The sequence below is a fragment of the Colobus angolensis genome, unplaced genomic scaffold, assembly GCF_000951035.1.
Source record: "Colobus angolensis palliatus isolate OR3802 unplaced genomic scaffold, Cang.pa_1.0 Scaffold354, whole genome shotgun sequence".
Lineage (NCBI taxonomy): Eukaryota > Metazoa > Chordata > Mammalia > Primates > Cercopithecidae > Colobus > Colobus angolensis.
In genome coordinates this window covers 12,441-30,414 of record NW_012116866.1, presented here as the reverse complement: position 1 = coordinate 30,414, position 17,974 = coordinate 12,441, and positions in this window count along the sequence as shown.

The window sequence follows — 17,974 nt, the reverse complement described above, 5'->3', positions numbered from 1 at the left end:
TATGTTCAGACGGAAACTGGAGAGAAGCTTTCCGAGGAACTGCTTTCTGACGTGTGCATTCCAAACACAGTGTTATACTTCTCTTCTCATAGAGCGTTGGGGAAACCCTTTTGGAGAAACAGGTACCAAGTGATATTCGGGAACATGTTGATGCCGATGGTGAAAAGGGAAATAGCCTCAGACAAAAACTGGAAAGAAGCTTTCTAGGAAACTACTCTGTGATATGTGTAATCATCGCACATAGATGAAGCTTTCTTTACATTATGCAATTTGGAAACTCTCATGAACAGATCCACGAAGGCACCTTTGGGAGCACATTCAGGACTTTGGTGAAAAAGGGAATATCTTCAGATAAAAAGTGGAAAGAAGATTTCTGTGAATCTGCTTTTTGCTATTTCATGCATCTCACATAAATGAAGCTTTCTTTTCATTACGCAGCTTTGAAACTCCCTCCTGGATGTATCCGCGAAGGGATATTTGGGATCACATTCGGACCTATGGTGAAATAGGAAATATAGTCAGATAAAAACTGGACAGAAGCTTTCTAAGAAACTGCTTGGTGATGTGTACATTCCACTCAGGGAGTTCTAACTTTCTTGTCATAAGGCACAGTTTGAACACAGTTCCTGTAAAACCAAAAGAGTGATATTCTGAGAACATTGAAGACTGTGGCAAAAAGTGAAATGTCTTCCAATAAAAAACAGAAAGATGCACTTGAAGAAACTACTCTCTCTGACATGTCCATTGTTTTCACAGGGATAAATCTTACTCTACGTTTCCTAGTTTGAAAGTCAGTCTTTGAGCGTTCTGCAAAAAGATAGTAAGTGGCAAACGGAGGACTGTGTCGAGCAAGGAAATGTCTTCCATCGAAAATTGGAGAGAAGCTTTCTACACAACTCTTTTGTGATGTTTGTACTCATCTCATAGAGTTAAATTATTCTTTGGATTGAGCAGTTTGAAATCACTGTTTCTGTGGAATCTGAGAAAGGACATTTGGAAACGCTCTTTAGAATATCCTGACAAAGAAATAACCTCAGAGAGAAACCAGCAGGAAGATTTCTGTGAAACTGCTCTGTGTCACGTGAATTCCACTCACAAAGTTAAGCTTCTCTTTTCATTGAGCAGTATAATAACACTGTTATTGTTTAGTCTGCGAAGGGATGTTCAGCAGCACTTTGAGTCTTACGGTGAGAAATGAAACGTCTTCAGATAGAAACCAGAGAGATGCTTTCTGACGAGCTGCTTTGTGACGTGTGCATTTCACTCACAGAACTATACCTTTCTTCACCTAGAGGATTCCAGAATCGCTTTTGGAGAAAAAGCTACCAAGAGGCATTCGGAAGTATGGGAAGGGCTATGGTGAAAATGGAAATATCCTCAGGCACAAACTAGAAAGAAGATCTCTGTGAAACTGGTTTTTTTAGATATATTGATTTATCTCACATAGTTAAAACTGTTCTTACATTATGTAGTTTGGAGCCTCCGTCATTCAGGGATCCACGAAGGGACATTTGGAAGCACATTCAGGCGTACAGTGAAAGAGGAGATATCTTCAGGTAAAAACGGGATAGAAGCTTTCTGAAAAAATACTTTGTGATATATGCATTCCACTCAGGGAGTTATAGTTCTTTTCTCACAAGGCAGTGTTTGAACACTGTTCCTGTGAAACCGAAAAAGTGATATTTTGAAGCACATTGAGCACTATGGCGAATAGTGAAATATACTGAAATAAAATGGAGGAAGAAGCTTCCCAAGAATCTACTCTCTGATATGTGCATTGACTTCACAGAGTTAATGCTTACTCTTTGTTGCCCAGTTTCGAAACTCTGTCTTTCAAGAATCTGTGGAGGGATATTTAGTGACACACCCAGAGGCTTGTGGTGAGCAAGGAAACGTTGTCCCATAAAACCTGCAGAGAAACACTCTGAGCAACTGCTATGTGATGTGTGTATTTATCTCATGGAGTTAAATCATTCTTTGGATTGAGCAGCTTGAGATCACTGTTTTCGTGGAATCTGAGGAAGGACATTTGGGAACGATACTTATAATGTGGAGAAAGAAATATCCTCAGGGAAAATCCCGAAGGAAGCTTTCTGTGAAACTCCTTTGTTTAATCTTAATTCCTCTCACTTAGTTAAGCCTCTCTTTTCATTGAGCAGTTTTCTAACCCTTTGTATGTTTAGACTGTAATGGGATATTCGGGAGCATTTTGAGGCTTACAGTGAAAAAGGAAATATGTTCAGACTGACACTGGAGACAAGTTTTCTGAGGAACTGCTTTGTCACGTGTGCATTCCACTCACAGTGTTATACCTCTCTTCTCATACAGCTTCGGGGAAACCCTTTTGGAGAATCAGGTACCAAGTGCCATTCGGGAGCATGTTGATGCCGATGGTGAAAAGGGAAACAGCCTCAGACAAAGACTGGAAAGAAGCTTTCTAGAAAACTTCTCTGTGATATGTGTAATCATCTCACAAAAAGAAAGATTTCTGTACATTATGCAGCTTGGAAAATGTCATGGACGGATCCACGATGGGACCTTCAGGATCACATTCAGGACTATGGTGAAAAAGGAAATATCTTCAGATAAAAACGGGAAAGAAGCTTTCTGTGAATCTGCTTTTTTCTATGTTTATTCATCTCACATAGATAAAGCGTTCTTTACATTATGGAGCTTCGAATCTCCCTCGTGGATGGATCCGAGAAGGGATATTTGGGATCACATTCAGGCGTATGGTGAAATAGGAAACATAGTCAGATAAAAACTGGAGAGAAGCCTTCTGGGAAATTGCTTTGTGATGTGTGCATTCCACTCAGGGAATTATAACTTTCTTCTCATAAGGCACAGTTTGAAAACTGTTCCTGTAAAAGCAAAAGAGTGATATTGGGAGCACCCTGAGGACTATGACAAAAAGTGAATTGTCATCCAATAAGAACAGAAAGAAGCACTCGAAGAAACTGCTCTCTGACATGTCCATTCTTTTCACAGGGTAAAGCTTACTCTTCATTTCCCAGTTTGAAAGTCGGTCTTCGAGGGTTCTGCGAAGGGATAGTAAGTGGCAACCAGAGGCCTATGTCGAGTAATGAAAGGTCTTCCATCGAAATTGGAGAGAAGCTGTCTGCACAACTCTTTTGTGATGTTTGTGTTCATCTCATGGAGTTAAATCATTCTTTGGATTGAGCAGTTTGAAATCACTGTTTCTGTGGAATTTGAGAAAGGACATTTGGAAATGCTCTTTAGAATATCCTGAAAAAGTAATAACCTCAGAGAGAAAAGAGAAGGAAGCTTTCTGTGAAACTGCTCTGTGTCACGTGAATTATGCTCACACAGTTAAGCTTTTCTTTTCATTGAGCAGTATCATAACACTGTTTTTGTTTAGTCTGCTAAGGGAGATTCAGGAGTGCTTTGAGACTGACAGTGTGAAAGGAAACATCTTCAAGTAGTAACTTGAGAGAAGGTTTCTGAAGAGCTGCTTTGTGACTTGTGCATTCCACTCACAGTGTTATACCTCTCTTCAAATACAGCATTGGGAAAACCCTTTTGGAGAAACAGGTACCAAGTGATATATGGGAGCATGTTGATGCCAATGGTGAAAAGGGAAATAGCCTCAGACAAAAAAATGGAAAGAAGCTTTCTAGGAAAGTACTTTTTAATTTGTGTAATAATCTCATATAGATGAAGCTTTCTTTACATTATGCAGCTTGGAAACTGTCATGGATGGATCAAGGAAGGAACCTTCGGGAGCACATTCAGGACTATGGTGAAAAAGGGGATATCTTCAGATAAAAACTGGAAGGAAGCTTTCTGTGAATCTGCTTTTTGCTATGCTTATTCATCTCACATAGATGAATATTTCTTTACATTACACAGCTTTGAAACTCCTTCACGGATGGATCCACGAAGGGATATTTGGGATCACATTAGAGCCTATCGTGAAATAGGAAATATAATCAGATAAAAACTGGAGAGTAACTTTCGGAGAAACTGTTTGGTGATGTAAGCATTCCACTCAGGGAGTTATCACTTTCTTCTCATAAGGTACAGTTTGAACACTGTTCCTGTAAAACCAAAAGAGTGATATTCGGAGCACATTGAAGACTATGGTAAAAAGTGAAATGTCGTCCAATAAAAAAGATAAAGAAGCACTCGAGGAAACTGCTCTCTGACATGTCCATTCTTTTCACAGAGTTAAAGCTTCGTTTACATTTCCCAGTTTGAAACTCGGTCTTTGAGGATTCTATGAAGGCATAGTAAGTGGCAACTGGAGGCCTGTGTCAAGCAAGGAAATGTCTTCCATCAAAAATTGGGAAGAAGCTTTCTGCGCCACTCTTTTGTGATATTTGTATTTATCTCATAGAGTTAAATCATTCTTTGGATTGAGCAGTTTTAAATCACTGTTTCGGTGGAATCTGAGAAAGGACATTTGGGAAAGCACTTTAGAATATTCTGAAAAGAAATAACCTCAGAGAGAAACCAGAAGGAAGCTTTCTGTGAAACAGCTCTGTGTCAGGAGAATTCCACTCACAAAGTTAAGCTTCTCTTTCCATTGAGCAGTATCATAACACTGTTTTTGTTTAGTCTGAGAAGGGATATTCAGGAGCGCTTTGAGACTCACAGTGAGAAAGGAAACGTCTTCAGATAGAAACTGGAGAGAAGCTGTCTGAGGAGCTGCTTTGTGACGTGTGCATTCCACTCACAGAAATATCCCTTTCTTCTCCTGGAGGATAAAAGGATCCTTTTTGAAGAAAAAGCTACCAGGAGACATTCGGGACTATAGGGACGGCTCTGATGAAAAAGGAAATATATTCAGACAAAAACAGTAAAGAAGATTTCTGTTAAACTGCTTTGTGTTATATATATTTATTAATTTCGCATAGTTAAAATTTTTCTTATATTACGCAGTTTGGGAACTCCGTCATGCACGGATCTGTGAAAGGACATTCGGGAGCACATTCAGGCCTATGGTTAAAGAGGAGATATCTTCAGATGTAAACTGGATAGAAGCTTTCTGAACACTCAGGGAGTTATACCTCTTTTCTCACAAGGCAGTGTTTGAACACTGTTCCTGTGAAACCGAAAAAGTAATAAATCGGAGCGCATTGAGGACTATGGCGAAGATGAAATCTACTGAAATAAAATCCAGGAAGAAGCGTTCCAATAATCTGCTCTCTGATATGTGCATTCACTTCATAGAGTTAATGCTTACTCTATGTTGCCCAGTTTCAAAACTCTGTCTTTGAATTATCTGTGAAGGGATATTTAGTGACCCCCAGAGGCTTGTGGTGAGTGAGGAAATGTCTTCCGATGAAACCTGCAAAGAAACGTTCTGAGTAACTGCTTTGCGATGTGTGTATTCGTCTCTTAGAGTTCAACCATTCTTTGGATTGAGCAGATTGAAATCACTGTTTTTGTGGAATCTGAGGAAGGACATTTGTGAACAATCCTTAGAATACAGAGAAAGAAATAACCTCAGGTAAAATCCAGAAGGAAGCTTTCTGTGAAACTGCTCTGTGTCATCTTATATTCTCTCACTCACTTAAGCCTCTCTTTTCATTGAGCAGTTTTCTAACCCTGTGTATGTTTAGCGTGTGATGGGATATTCAGGAGTACTTTGAGGCTAATGGTGAAAAAGGAAATATATTCAGACCGAAACTGGAGAGAAGCTTTTGGAGGAACTGCTTTGTGATGTGTTCATTCCACTAACTGTGTCATACGTCTCTTCCCAAACAGCATCGGGGAAACCCCTTTGGAGAAACAGGTACTAGTGATATTCGGGAGCATGTTGATGGTGATGGTGAAAAGGAAAATAGCCTCAGACAAAGCTGGAAAGAATATTTCTAGGAAACTACTCTGTGACATGTGTAATCATCTCACAAATATAAAGCTTTCTTTAAATTATGCAGGATGGAACTCTCATGGACGGATCCACAAAGGGCCCTTCAGAAGCACATTCAGAAATATGGTGAAAAAGGAAATATCTTCAGATAAAAACTGGAAAGAAGCTTTCTGTGAATCTGTTTCTTGCTATGTTTATTCATCTCACATAGATAAAGCTTTCTTTACATTACGGAGCTTGAAGCCTCTCTCATGGATGGATCCGCGAAGGGATATTTGGGATCACATTAGCGACAATGGTGAAATAGGAAGTATAGTCAGATAAAAACTGGAGAGAAGCTTTCTGAGAAACTGCTCGGTGGCGTGTGCATTCCACTCAGGGAGTTATCACTTTCTTCTCATAAGGCACAGTTTGAACACTGTTCCTATAAAACCTAAAGAGTGATATTCAGAGCACATTGAAGACTACGGCAAAAAGTGAAATGTCATCCAATAAAAAATAGAAAGAAGCAGTCGAAGAAACTGCTCTCTGACATATCCATTCTTTCACAGTGTTAAGCTTTCTCTGTATTTCCCAGTTTGAAAGTTTGTCACTGACGGATCCGCGAAGGGATAGTAAGTGGCTACTGGAGGCCTTTGTCCAGCAAGGAAATGTCTTCCATTGAAAATTGGAGAGAGACTTTCTGCGCAACTCTTTTGTGATGTTTGTATTAATCTCATAGAGTAAAATCATTTTTTGGATGAGCATTTTGAAATCACTGTTTCTGTGGTATCTGAGAAAGGACATTTGGAAACGCTCTTTAGAATATCCTGAAAAATAAATTACCTCAGAGAGAAACCAGAAGGAAGCTTTCTGTGAAACTGCTCTGTGTCACATGAATTCCGCTCACACAGTAAAGCTTCTCTTTTCATTGATCATTATCATAACACTGTTTTTGTTTATTCTGTGAAGGGATATTCAGGAGCACTTTGAGGCTTTCAGTGAGAAAGGAAATGTCTTCAGATAGAAACTGGAGATAAGCTTTCTGAGGATCTGCTTTGTGACATGTGCATTCCACCTACAGAAATAAACCTTTCCTCTCATAGAGGATTCCGGAATCCCTTTTGGAGACAAAGCTAACAAAAGCCTTTCGGAGGATAGGGACCGCTATGGAGAAAAAGGAAATATCCTCAGAAAAAATCTGGAAAGAAGATTTCTGTGAAACTGCTTTGTGTTACATATATTGATTCATCTCACATTGTTAAAACGTTCCTTACATTATGCAGTTATGAATCTTTGTCATGCATAGATCCGCGAAGGGACATTCTGGAGCACATTCAGGACTATGGAGAAAGAGGACATATCTTCAGATAAAAACTTGATAGAAGCTTTCTGAGGTACTACTTTGTGATGTATGCATTCCACTCAGGGAGTTATACCTCTTTTCTCACAAGGCAGTGTTTGAACACTGTTCCTGTGAACCCGAAGAAGTGATATTTTGAGGACATTGAGGACTATGGCGAATAGTGAAATATACTGAAATGAAATTGAGAGAGAAGCGTTCCAAGCATCTGCTCTCTGATATGTGTGCTCACTTCACGTAGTTAATGCTTTCTCTATGCTGCCAAGTTTTGTAACTCTGTCTTTGAAGAATCTCTGAAGGGATATTTAGTGATGCCCGGAGGCTTGTGGTGACCCAGGAAACGTCTTCCAATGAAACCTGTAGAGAAACATTCTGAGCAACTGATTTGTGATGTGTGTATTCGTCTCATAGAATTAAACAATTCTTTGGATTGAGCAGCTTGACATCACTGTTTTTGTGTAATATGAGGAAGGACATTTGGGAACAATGCTTAGAATATGGAGAAAGAATTATTCTCAGGTAAAATACAGAAAGAAGCTTTCTGTGTAACTGCTCTATGTCATCTTAATTCCTCTCACTCAGTTAAGCTTCTCTTTTCATTGAGTAGTTTTCTAACACTGTGTATGTTTAGTGTGTGATGAGATATTTGGGAGCACTTTGAGGCTTACAGTGAAAAAGGAAATATGTTCAGACCAAAACTGGAGACAAGCTTTCCGAGGAACTGCTTTGTGACGTGTGCATTCCACTCACATTGTTATACCTCTCTTCTCATACAGCGTTGGGGAAACCCTTTTGGAGAAACAGGTACCAAGTGATATTCAGGAGCATGTTGATGCCGGAGGTGAAAAGGGAAATAGCATTCGACAAAAACTGGAAAGAAACTTTCTGTGAATCTGCTTTTTGCTGTGTTTATTCATCTCACATAGATGAAGGTTTCTTGACATTACACAGCTTGGAAACTCCCTCGTGGAAGGTTCCACGAAGGGATATTTTGAATCACCTTTGGGCCTATGGTGAAAGAGGAAATATAGTCAGATAAAAACTGGAGATAAGCCTTCTGTGACAAAGCTTGGTGACGTGTGCATTCCACTCAGGGAGTTACAACTTTCTTCTCATAAGGCACAGTTTGAACACTGTTCCTGTAGAACAAAAAGAGTGATATTCGGAGTGCATTGAAGACTATGGCAAAAGGTGAAATGTCGTCCAATAGAAAAGAGAAAAAAGCACTCGAAGAAACTGCTCTCTGACATGTCCATTGTTTTCACAGGGTTAAAGCTTACTCTTTATTTCCCAGAGTGAAAGTTGGTCTTTGATGTTTCTGCAAAGGGATAGTAAGTGGCAACCGGAGGCCTGTGTCGAGCAAGGAAATGTCTTGCATCGAAAATTGAAGAGAAGATTTATGCACAACTCTTTTGTGATGTTTGTATTCATCTCATAGAGTTAAATCATTCTTTGGATTGAGCAGTTTGAAATCACTGTTTCTGTGAAATCTGGGTAAGAACATTTGGAAACGCTCGTTAGAAAATCCTGAAAATGTAATAACCTCAGAGAGAAACCAGAAGGAAGCTTTCTGTGAAACTGCTCTGTATCACGTGAATTTTGCTCACACAGTAAAGTTTCTCTTTTCATTGAGCAGTATCATAACACTGTTTTTGTTTAGTCTGTGAAGGGATATTCAGAAGTGCTTAGGGGCTTACAGTGAGAAAGGAAATATTTTCAGATAGAAACTGGAGATAAGCTTTCTGAGGATCTGCTTTGTGACATGGGCATTCCACTCACAGAAATATACCTTTCTTCTCATAGAGGATTCCGGAAACCCTTTTGGAGAAAAAGGTAAGAATAGCCTTTCGGAGGATAGGGATAGCTATGGAGAAAAAGGAAATATCCTCAGACAAAAACTGGAAAGAAGTTTTTTCTGAAACTGCTTTGTGCTAGATATATTGATTCATCTCAGGTAGTTCAAAGTTTTCTTATATTACACAGTTAGGAAACTCCGTCATGCACGGATCCACGAAAGGCCATTTGGGAGCACATTCAAGTCTATGGTGAAAGTGGAGATATCATCAGATAAAAACTGGATAAAAGCTTTCTGAGAAACTACTTTGTAATGTATGCATTCCACTCAGGGAGTTATACCTTTTTTCTCACAAGGCAGTGTGTGAACACTGTTCCTGTGAAACCGAAAAGGTGATATTTTGGAGCGCATTGAGGACTATGGGGAATAGTGAAATCTAATGAATTAAAATCGAGGAAGAAGCGTTCCAAGAATCTGCTCTCTAATATGTGAATTCACTTCACAGAGTTATTGCTCACTCAATGTTGCCCAGTTTCAAAACTCTGTCTTTGAAGAATCTGTGAAGGGATATTTAGTGACGCCTGGAGGCTTGTGGTGAGCAAGGAAACATCTTCCAATGAAACCTGCAGAGAAACTTTCTGAGCAACTGTTTTGCAATGTGTGTATTCGTCTCATAGAGTTAAACTGTTCTTCGGGTGGAGCAGCTTTACATCACTGTTTTTGTGGCATCTGAGGAAGGACATTTGGAAATGATCCTTAGAATATGGAGAAAGAATTATCCTCAGGTAAACTCGAGAAGGAACGTTTCTGTGAAACTGCCCTGTGTCTTCTTAATTCCTCTCACTCAGTTAGGCCTCTCTTTTCATTGAGCAGTTTTCTAACCCTGTTTATGTTTAGCATGTGATGGGATATTCGGGAGTACTTTGAGGCTTACAGTGAAAAGAAAATATGTTCTGACTGAAACTGGAAGGAAGCTTTCTGAGGAACTGCTTTGTGACGTGTTCATTCCACTCACAGTGTTATACCTCTCTTCTCATACAGCGTTGGGGAAACCCTTTGGTGAAACAGGTACTAAGTGATATTCGGGAGCATGTTGATGCCAATGGTGAAAAAAGAAATAGCCTCAGACAAAAACTGGGAAGAAGGTTTCTAGGAAACTACTCTGTGATATGTGTAATTACCTCACATAAATAAAGCTTTCCTTATATTACGCAGCTTGGAAACTGTCATGGACGGATCCACAAAGGGACCGTTGGGAGCACATTCAGGACTATGGTGAAAAAGGAAATATCTTCACATAAAAACAGACTAGAAGCTTTCTGTGAATCTGCTTTTTAATACGTTGGTCCATCTCACATAGATGAAGCTTTCTTTACGTTACGCTGCTTGGTAACTCCCTCATGGGTGGATGCGCAAAGGGATATTTGGCAACACATTTGGGCTTCTGCTGAAAAGGAAAATATAATCAGATAAAAACTGGAGAGAAGCTTTCCGAGAAACTGCTAGGTGATGTGAGCATTCCACTCTGGGAGTTAGAACTTTGTTCTCATAAAGCACAGTTTGAAAAGTGTTCCTGTAAAACCAAGAGTGATATTCGGAGCACATTGAAGACTATGGCAAAAAGGGAAATGTCTTCCAATAAAAAATGGAAAGAAGCACTCGAAGAAACTGCTATCTGACATGTCCATTCTTTTCACAGGGTTAAAACTTACTCTACATTTCCCAATGTGAAAGTCGGTTTTTGAGGGTTCTGCGAAGGGATAGTAAGTGGCAACCAGAGGTCTGTGTCGAGCAAGGAAATGTCTTCCATCGAAAATTGGAAAGAAGCATTCTGCGCAAGTCTTTTGTGATGTTTGTATTCATCTCATAGAGTTAAATCATTCTTTGGATTGAGCAGTTAGAAATCACTGTTTCTGTGGAATCTGAGAAAGGACACTTGGAAACGCTCTTTAGAATATCCTGCAAAATAAATAAACTCATAGAGAACCCAGAAGGAAGGTTTCTGTGAAACTGCTCTGTGTCATGTAAATTCTGCTCACACAGTTAAGCTTCTCTTTTTATTGAGCAGTGGCATAATACTGTTTTTGTTTAGTCTGCGAATTGGTATTCAGGAGTGCTTCGAGGCTTACAGTGAGAAAGGAAACGTCTTCAGGTAGAAACTAGCGAGAAGCTTTCTGAGGAGCTGCTTTTTGATATGTGAATTCCACTCACAGAAATATACCTTTCTTCTCATAGAGGATTCCTGAATCCCCTTTGGAGAAAAAGCTACCAAGAGACATTTGGGAGTATAGGGACGGTTATGGTGAAAAAGGAAATAACTTCGACAAAAACTGGAAGGAAGATTTATGTGAAACTGCTGTGTTAGATATATTGATTCACCTCGCATGGTTAAAATTTCTTTATATTACACACTTTGGAAACTCCGTCATGCATGGATCCGCGAATGGACATTCGGGAGCCCATTCAGGCCTATGGTGAAAGAGAAGATATCTTCAGATCAAAACTGGATGGAAGCTTTCTGAGAAAATACTTTGTGATGTATGCATTCCACTCAGGGAGTTATACCTCTTTTCTCACAAGGCAGTGTGTGAACACTGTTACTGTGCAACCGAAAAAGTGATATTTCGGAGCTCATTGAGGACTATGGCAAACAGTGAAATATACTGAAATAAAATCGAGGAAGAAGTCTTCCAATAATGTGTTCTATGATATGTGCATTCACCTCACAGAGTTAATGCTTACTCTATGTTGCCCAGTTTTGAAACTCTGTCTTTGAAGAATCTGTTTAGGGATATTTAGTGATGCCCAGAGGCTTGTGGTGAACAAGGAATCCTCTTCGGATGAAACCTGCAGAGAAACGTTCTGAGCAACTGGTTTGCATTGTGTGTGTTCGTCTCATAGAATTAAGCCATTCTTTGGATTGAGCAGCTTGAAATCACTGTTTTTGTGGCATCTGAGGAAGGACATCTGGGAACGATCCTTAGAATATGGAGAAAGAAATATCCTCAGGTAAAATCCAGAAGGAAGCTTTCTGTGAACTGCTCTGTGTCGTCTTAATTCCTCTCACTCAATTAAGCCTCTCTTTTCATTGAGCGGTTTTCTAACCCTGTGTATGATTAGAGTGTGCTGGGATATTCGGGAGCACGTTGAGGCTCATGGTGAAAAAGGAAATATGTGCAGACTGAAACTGGAGAGAAGCTTTCTGAGGAACTGCTTTGTGATGTGTACATTGAACTCACACTGTTTTACCTCTCTTGTCATACAGCATCAGGAAAACCTTTGGGAGAAACAGGTACCAAGTGATATTCAGGAGCATGTTGATGCCGATGGTGAAAAGGGAAATAGCCTCAGACAAAAAGTGGAAAGAAGCTTTCTAGGAAACTACTCTGTGATATGTGTAATCCTCTCGCATAGATAAAGCATTCATCACATTACGCAGTTTGGAAATTGTCATGGATGGATCCACGGAGGGACCTTCGGGAGCACATTCAGGACTATGGTGAAAAAGGAACTATCTTCAGATAAAAACTGGAAAGAAGCTTTCTGTGAATATGCTTTTTGCTATGTTTATTCATCTCACATAGTTGAAGTTTTCTTTACATTACGCGGCTTGGAAACTCCCTAGTGGATGGATCTGTGAAGGGATATTTGTGATCACATTTGGGCCTATGTTGAAATAGGAAATATAGTCAGATAAAAAAATGGAGAAAAGCTTTCTGAATAAATGCTTGGTGATGTAAGCATTCCACCCAGGGAGTTATAGCTTCCTACACATAAGGCAGTGTTTGAAGAGTGTTGATGTAAAACCAAAAGAGTGATATTCTGAGCACATTGAAGTCTATGGCAAAAAGTGAAATGTCGTCCATTAAGAAACAAAAAGAAGCACTCGAAGAAACTGCTGTCTGACATGTCCATTCTTTTCACAGGGTGAAGCTTACTCTACATTCCCCAGTTTGAAAGTCGCTCTTTGAGGGTTCTTCAAAGGGATAGTAAGAGGCCACTGGAGGCCTGTGTCGAGTACAGAAATGTCTTCCATCGAAAGTTGGAGCGAAGCTTTCTGCTTCACTCTTTTGTGATGATTGTATTCATCTCCTAGAGTTAAATCATTCTTTGCATTGAGCAGTTTGAAATCACTGTTTCTGTGGAATCTGAGAAAGGATATATGGAAACGCTCTTTAGAATATACTGAAAAAGAAACAACCTCAGAGAGAAAGCAGAAGAAAGCTTTCTGTGAAACTGCTCTGTGTCACGTGAATTCCACTCACACAGTTAAGCTTCTCTTTTCATTGAACAGTATCATAACTCCCTTATTGTTTAGTCTGCGAAAGGGATATTCAGGAGTGCTTTGAGGCTTGCGGTGAGAAAGGAAACGTCTTCAGATAGAAACTGGCAAGAAGCTTTCTGAGGAGGTGCTTTGTGACGTTTGCATTCCACTCACAGAAATACACATTTCTTCTCATCGAGGATTCTGGAATTCCTTTTGGAGGAAAAGCTAGCAGGAGACATTCGGGAGTACAGGGACGGCTATGGTGAAAAAGGAAATATCCTCAGACAAAAACTGGAAGGAACATTTCTGTGAAACTGGTTTGTGTTAGATATATTGATTTATCTCACACAGATAAAATTTTTCTTATATTACGGAGCTTGGAAACTCCCTCATGCGTGGATCCATGAAGGGATATTTGGGATCACATCCGGGCCTATGGTGAAATAGGAAATATAGTCAGATAAAAACTTCAGTGAGAAGCTTTCTGAGAAACTGCTTAGTGATGTGTGCATTCCACTCAGGGAGTTATCACTTTCTTCTCATAAGGCATAGTTTGAACACTGTTCCTGTAAAACCAAAAGAGTGATATTCAGAGTACATTGAAGACCACGGCAAATAGTGAAATGTTGTCCAATGAAAAACTGAAAGAAGCACTCGAAGAAACTGCTCTCTGACATGTCCATTCTTTTCACAGGGTTAAAGCTTACTCTACACTTCCCAGTTTGAAAGTCGGTCTTCGAGGGTTCTGCGAAAGGATAGTAAATGGCAACTGGAAGCCTGTGTCGAGCAAGGAAATGTCTTCCATCGAAAATTGGAGAGAAGCTTTCAGAGCAACTCTTTTGCGATGTTGCTATTCATCTCATAGAGTTAAATCATTTTTTGGATTGAGTAGTTTGAAATCACTGTTTCTGTGGGATCTGAGAAAGGACAGTTGGAAATGCTCTTTAGAATATCCTGAAAAAGAAGCAACCTCAGTCAGAAACCAGAAGGAAGCTTTCTATGAAACTGCTCTGCATCATGTGAATTCCGCTCACACAGTTAAGCTTCTCTTTTAATTGAGCAGTATCATAACACTGTTTTTGTTTAGTCTGCGAAGGGATATTCAGGAGTGCATTTAGGCTTACAGTGAGAAAGGAAACGTATTCAGATTGAAACTGGAGAGAAGCTTTCTGAGGAGCTGCTTTGTGACGTGTACATTCCACTCATAAAAATATACCTTTCTTCTGCTAGAGGATTCTGGAATCCCTTTTAGAGAAAAAGCTACCAAGAGACATTTGGGAGTATAGGAATGGCAATGGTGAAAAAGGAAATATCCTCAGTCAAAAACTGGAAAGAAGATTTCTGTGAAACTGCTTTTTTTAAAGATATATTGATTCATCTTGCATAGTTAAAACTTTTCTTATATTACACAGTTTGGAAACTCCGTCGTGCACAGATCTGCGAAGGGGCATTTGGGAGTACATTAAGGGCTACGGTGAAAGAGGAGATATCTTCAGATAAAAACTAGAGGGAAGCTTTCTGAGAAACTACTTTGTGATGTATGCATTCCACTCAGGGAGTTATACCTCTTTTCTCAAAAGGCAATGTTTGAACCCTGTTCCTGTGAAACCAAAAAAGTGATATTTCGGAGTGCGTTGAGGACTACGGTGAGTAGTGAAACATACTGAAAAAAAGTCGAGGAAGAAGAGTTCCAGGAGTCTGCTCTCTGATATGTGCATTCACTTCACAGAGTTGATGTTTAGTGTTTGTTGCCCAGTTTCCAAACTCTATCTTTAAAGAATCTGTGAAGGGATATTTAGTGACACCTGGAGGCTTGTGGTGAGCAAGGAAACGTCCTCCGATGAAACCTGCAGAGAAACTTTCTGAGCAACTGTTTTGCAATGTGTGTATTCGTCTCATAGAGTTAAACCATTCTTCAGGTTGAGCAGCTTGACATCACTGTTTTTGTGGCATCTGAGGAAGGACATTTGGGAACGATCCTTAGAATATGGAGAAAGAAATATCCTCAGGTAAAATCCAGAAGGAAAGTTTCTGTGAAATTGCTCTGTGTCTTCTTAATTCCTCTCACTCAGTTAGGCCTCTCTTTTCATTGAGCAGTTTTCTAACCCTTTGTATGTTTAGCATATGATGGGATATTCGGGAGCACTTTGAGGCTTACGGTGAAAAAGGAAATATGTTCAGTCCAAAACTGGAGAGAAGATTTCTGAGGAACTACTTTGTGACGTGTTCATTCCACCTACAGTATTATACCTCTCTTCTCATACAGCGTTGGGGAATCCCTTTTGAGGAAACAGTTACCAAGTGATATTCAGGAACATGTTGATGCCAATGGAGAAAAGGGAAATAGCCTCAGACTAAAACTGGAAAGGATCTTTCCAGGAAACTATTCTGTGATATGTTTAATCATCTGACATAGATAAAGCTTTATTTACATTAAGCAGCTTGGGATCTGTCATGGACGGATCCACAAAGGGACCTTTGTGAGCACATTCAGGACTATGGTGAAAAAGGAAATATCCTCAGATAAAAACTGGAAAGAAGCTTTATGTGAATCTGGTTTTTGCTATTTTATTCATCTCATTTAGATGTAGCTTTGTTTACATTACACAGCTTGGAAACTCTCTCCTGGATTGATCCATGAAGGGATATTTGGGATCACATTTGGGCCTAGGGTGAAATAGGAAATATAGTCAGATAAAAACTGTAGAGAAGCTTTCTGAGAAATGGCTTGGTGATATGTGCATTTCACTCAGGTAGTTGTAACTTTCTTCTCATAAGGCACATTTAAGGCACAGTTTGAACACTGTTCCTGTAAAACCAATAGAGTGATATTCGGAGCACATTGAAGACTATGGCAAAAAGTGAAATGTCTTCCAATAAGAGAAAGAAAGAAGCACTTGAAGAAACTGCTCTCTGACATGTACATTTTTTCACAGGGTTAAAGATTACTCTACATTTCCCAGTTTGAAAGTCGGTTTTTGAGGGTTCTCCGAAGTGATGTTAAATGGCAACTGGAGGCCTGTGTCAAGCAAGGAAATGCCTTCCATCGAAAATTGGAGAGAAGCTTTCTACGCAACTCGTTGTGATGTTTGTATTTATCTCATAGAGTTAAATCATTCTTTGGATTGAGCAGTTTGTAATCACTGTTTCTCTGGAATCTGAGAGAGGATATTTGGAAACGCTCCTTAGAGTATCCTGAAAAAGAAATAACCTCAGAGAGAAACCAGAAGAAAGCTTTCTGTGAAACTGCTCTGTGTCACTTGAATTCAGCTGACACAGTTAAGCTTCTCTTTTCATTGAGCAATGTCATAATACTGTTTTTATATATTGTGCCAAAGGGATATTCAGGAGCACTTTCAGGCTTATGGTGAGAAAGGAAACATCTTCAGATAGAAAATGGTGAGAAGATTTCTGAGGAGCTGCTTTGTGACGTGTGTATTCCACTCACAGAAATATACCTTTCCTTTCATAGAGGACTCCAGAAACCCTTTTGGAGAAAAAGCTACCAAGAGACATTTGGGAGTATAGGGATGGCTGTGGTGAAAAAGGAAATATCCTCAGACAAAAACTGGAAAGAAGATTTCTGTGAAACTGCTTTGTGTTAGATATGTTGATTTATCTCTCATAGTTAAAACTTCTCTTTTATTACGCAGTTTGGAAACTTCGTCATGCACAGATCCACAAAGCGACTTTCAGGAGCACATTGAAGCCTACCATGAAAGAGGAGATATCTTCAGATAAAAACCGGATAGAAGCTTTCTGAGAAACTGCTTTGTGATGTATGCATTCCACTCAGGGAGTTTTACCACTTTTCTCAAAAGGCAGTGTTTGAAAACTGTTCCTGTGAAACCAAAAAAGTGATATTTCAGAGCGCATTGAGGACTATGGCGAATAGCAAAATATGCTGAAATAAAATCGAGAAAAAAGAGTTCCAAGAATCTGCTCTCTGATATGTGCATTCACTTCACAGAGTTAATGCTTACTCTTTTTTGCCCAGTTTCAAAACTCTGTCTTTGAAAAATCTGTGAAGGGATATTTAGTGACTCCCAGAGGCTTCTGGTGAGCAAGGAAATGTCTTCCGATGAAACCTGCACAGAAACTCTCTGAGCAACTGCTTTGCGATGTATGTATTCGTTGCATAGAGTTAAACCATTCTTTGGATTGAGCAGCTTGAAATCATTCTTTTTGTGTAATCTGAGGTAGGATATTTGGGAACAATCCTTAGAACATGGAGAAAAAAATATCCTGAGGTAAAAGCCAGAAGGGAGCTTTCTGTGTAACTTCTCTGTGTCATCTTAATTCCTCTCGCTCAGTTAAGCCTCTCTTTCCATTGAGGTGTTTTCTAATGCTGTGTATGTTTAGCATGTGATGCGATATTCCGGAGCACTGTGAGGCTTAGAGTGAGAAGAAGATATGTTCAGACTGATACTGGAGAGAAGCTTTCCGAGGAACTGTTTTGTGACATGTGCATTCCCCTCACAGTGTTATACCTCTCTTGTCATAGTGCATCAGGGAAACCCTTTTGGAGAAACAGGTTCCAAGTGCTATTGGGGAGCATGTTGATGTTGATGGTGGAAAGGGAAATAGCCTCAGACAAAAACCTGAAAGGAGCTTTCTAGGAACCTACTCTGTGGTATATGCAATCATCTCACATAGATAAAGCTTTCTTTACATTACGCAGCTTGGAAACTGTCATTGACAGATCCTCAAAGGGACCTTCAGGAGCACATACAG